Raw genomic sequence first — 3,788 nt, forward strand, 5'->3', positions numbered from 1 at the left:
CCTAGATGGATAGGGGTCATACGAGTCAGACCTTGATGGATAGGGGTGATACAGTCAGACCTGAGATGGATAGTGGTGATACAGTCAGACCTAGATGGATAGAGGTGAGACAGTCAGACCTCAATGGATAGAGGGTGGTACAGTCAGATCTGACCTCGATAGGGGTGCTACAGTCAGACCTAGCTGGATAGGGGCGATAGTCAGACCTAGATGGATAGGGATGATACAGTCAGACCTAGATGGATAGGGGTGATACAGTCAGACCTATATAGATAGAGGTGATACAGTCAGACCTAGATGGATAGGGGTAATACAGTCAGACCTAGTTGGATAGGGATGGTCCAGTCAGACGCTAGATGGATAGACGTGCTACAGTCAGATCTCGGTGGATAGGGGTGATACAGTCAGACCTGGATGGATAGGGGTGATACAGTCAGACCTAGATGGATAGGGGTGATACAGTCGGATCCGTAGATGGATAGGGGTGATACATTGGACAGACCTGGAGATGGATAGGGGTGATACAGTCAGACCTAGATGGATAGGGATGGTACAGTCAGCAACCTAGATGGATAGACGTGCTACAGTCAGATCTCGGTGGATAGGGGTGATACAGTCAGACCTGGATGGATAGGGGTGATTCAGATCAGACCTGGATGGATCAGGGGTGATACAGTCAGACCTAGATGGATAGGGGTTAGTACAATCAGACCTAGATGGATAGAAGTGATACAGTCAGATCTTAGATGGATAGGGGTGATACAGTCAGATGATAAAATGGATAGAGGTTGTACAGTCCAGACCTAGATGGATAGGGGTGATACAGTCAGATATAGATGATAGGGGTGATACAGTCAGACCTAGATGGATAGAGGTGATACAGCTCAGACCGAGATGGATAGAGGTGGTACAGTCAGATCTAGATGGATAGGGGTGATACAGTCTCAGACCTAGATGGATAGGGGTGATACAGTCAGACCTAGATGGATGGTGGGTGATAGCAGTCAGCATGACCTAGATGGATAGGGATGGTACAGTCAGACCTAGATGGATAGAAATACGTGGTACAGTCAGATCTAGATGGATAGAGGGTGGATGCACGTCAGACCTAGATGGATAGGGGTGATATCAGTCGTGACCTAGATGGATAGAGGTGATACAGTCAGACCTAGATGGATAGAGGTGGTAGAGTCAGATGCTGAGATGGATGAGACGTGGTACAGTCAGACCTTAGATGGATAGAGGTGAACACAAAGTCAGCACCTCAATGGATAAGTAGGTGGTACAGTCAGATCTAGTTCGATCAGGGGTGCTACAGATCAGACCGGTAGCTGGATACAGGGAGATCAGTGGCAGACCTAGATGGATCAGGGGATGAGACGATGAGACCTAGATGTAATATCATTCTACCTCACTTGCTTTGGCAATGTTAACACATGTTTCCCATGCCAATAAGAGCCCCTTGAATTGAATTGAATTGAATAGTGGTGATACAGTCAGACCTAGATGGATAGAGGTGATACAGTCAGATCTAGTTGGATACGGGTGCTACAGTCAGACCTAGATGGATAGAGGTGATACAGTCAGACCTAGATGGATAGGGGTGATACAGTCAGGACCTCGATGGATAGGGGTGATACAGTTACAGACCTCAGATGGATAGGGGTGATACAGTCGGACCTGAGATCGATCAGGGTGATACAGATCAGACCTAGATGGATAGGGGTGATACAGTCAGACCTAGATGGATAGGGATGGTACAGTCAGACCTAGATGAGATAGACGTGCCACAGTCAGATCTCGGTGGATAGGTGGTGATACAGTCAGACCTGGATGGATAGGGGTGAGTGAGTCAGACCTGGATGGATAAGGGGGTGATACAGTCAGACCTAGATGGATAGGGGTTGCTGATCACAATCAGGACCTAGATGTTGATAGAAGTGATACAGTCAGATCTAGATGGATAGGGGTGATACAGTCAGATATAAATGGATAGAGGGTTGTACAGTCAGACCTAGATGGATAGGGGTGATATCAGTCAGGATATAGATGATAGGGGTGATACAGTCAGACCTAGATGGATAGAGGTGATACAGTCGCACACCATAGATGGATAGAGGTGGTGCGGTCGGATCTAGATGGATAGGGGTCATACAGTCAGACCTAGATGGATAGGGGTGATACAGATCAGACCTAGATGGATAGTGGTGATACAGTCAGACCTTAGATGGATAGGGATCAGTGTGCAGTCAGACCTAGATGGATAGACGTGCTACACCGTGATCTTAGATGGATAGGGGTGATACCGTGCAGACCTGAGATGGATAGGGGTGATACAGTCAGACCTAGATGGATAGAGGTGATACAGTCAGACCTAGATGGATAGAGGTGGTACAGTCAGATCTAGATGGATAGACGTGGTACAGTCAGACCTAGATGGATAGAGGTGATACAGTCAGACCTCAAATGGATAGAGGTGGTACAGTCAGATCTAGTTCGATCAGGGGTGCTACAGTTCAGACCTAGCTGGATAGGGGCGATAGTGCGAGAACCTAGATGGATAGGGATGATACAGTCAGACCTAGATGTATATTATCTACCTCACTTGCTTTGGCAATGTTAACACATGTTTCCCATGCCAAAATAAAGCCCCTTGAATTGAATTGAATTGAATAGTGGTGATACAGTCAGACCTAGATGGATAGAGGTCATACAGTCAGACTTCGATGGATAGAGGTGGTGGTCATCCAGATCACATTTGGATCGTGGGTGCTACAGTCAGACTCTAGCTGGATAGGGGCGATAGTCAGACCTGAGATATCACAGAGGTGATACAGTCAGAGCCTCAGTATGGATAGGGGTAAGCCAGTCAGACCTCGATGCATAGGGGCTGAGTACAGTCAGACCTCGATGGATAGGGGTGATACAGTCAGATCTAGATGGATAGGGGTGATACAGTCAGATCTAGATGGATAGGGGTGGGCACAGTCAGACCTAGATGGATAGGGGTGATACAGTCAGACCTAGATGGATAGTGGTGATACAGTCAGACCTAGTTGGATAGGGATGGGCACAGTCAGACCTAGATGGATAGACGTGCTGACAGTCAGATCTCGGTGGATAGGGGTGGCTACACAGTCATGGACCTTGGATAGGGGTGAGACAGTCAGACCTAGATGGATAGGGGTGATACAGTCGGGACCTGAGATGGATAGATGGGTGATACAGTCAGATCTAGATGGATAGGGTGGTGACAGTCAGACCTAGATGGATAGGGGTGATACAGTCAGACCTGAGATGGATAAGGGTGATACATGTAGACCTGAGATGGATAGGGGTGATACAGTCAGACCTAGATGTATATTATCTACCTCACTTGCTTTGGCAATGTTAACACATGTTTCCCATGCCAATAAAGCCCCTTGAATTGAATTGAATTGGATGAGTGGTGATACAGTCAGACCTAGATGGATAGAGGGTGATACAGTCAGACTTCGATGGATAGAGGTGGTACAGTCAGATCTAGTTCGATAGGGGTGCTACAGTCAGACCTAGCTGGATAGGGGCGATAGTCAGACCTAGATTGACAGAGGTGATACAGTCAGACCTAGATGGATAGGGGTAATACAGTCAGACCTCGATGGATAGGGGTGATACAGTCAGACCTCGATGGATAGGGGTGATACAGTCAGATCTAGATGGATAGGGGTGATACAGTCAGATCTAGATGGATAGGGGTGGTACAGTCAGACCTAGATGGATAGGGGTGATAGTCAGACCTAGATGGA

This window comes from Salvelinus alpinus, chromosome 35 (genome assembly GCF_045679555.1).
Source record: "Salvelinus alpinus chromosome 35, SLU_Salpinus.1, whole genome shotgun sequence".
Classification (NCBI taxonomy): Eukaryota; Metazoa; Chordata; class Actinopteri; order Salmoniformes; family Salmonidae; genus Salvelinus; species Salvelinus alpinus.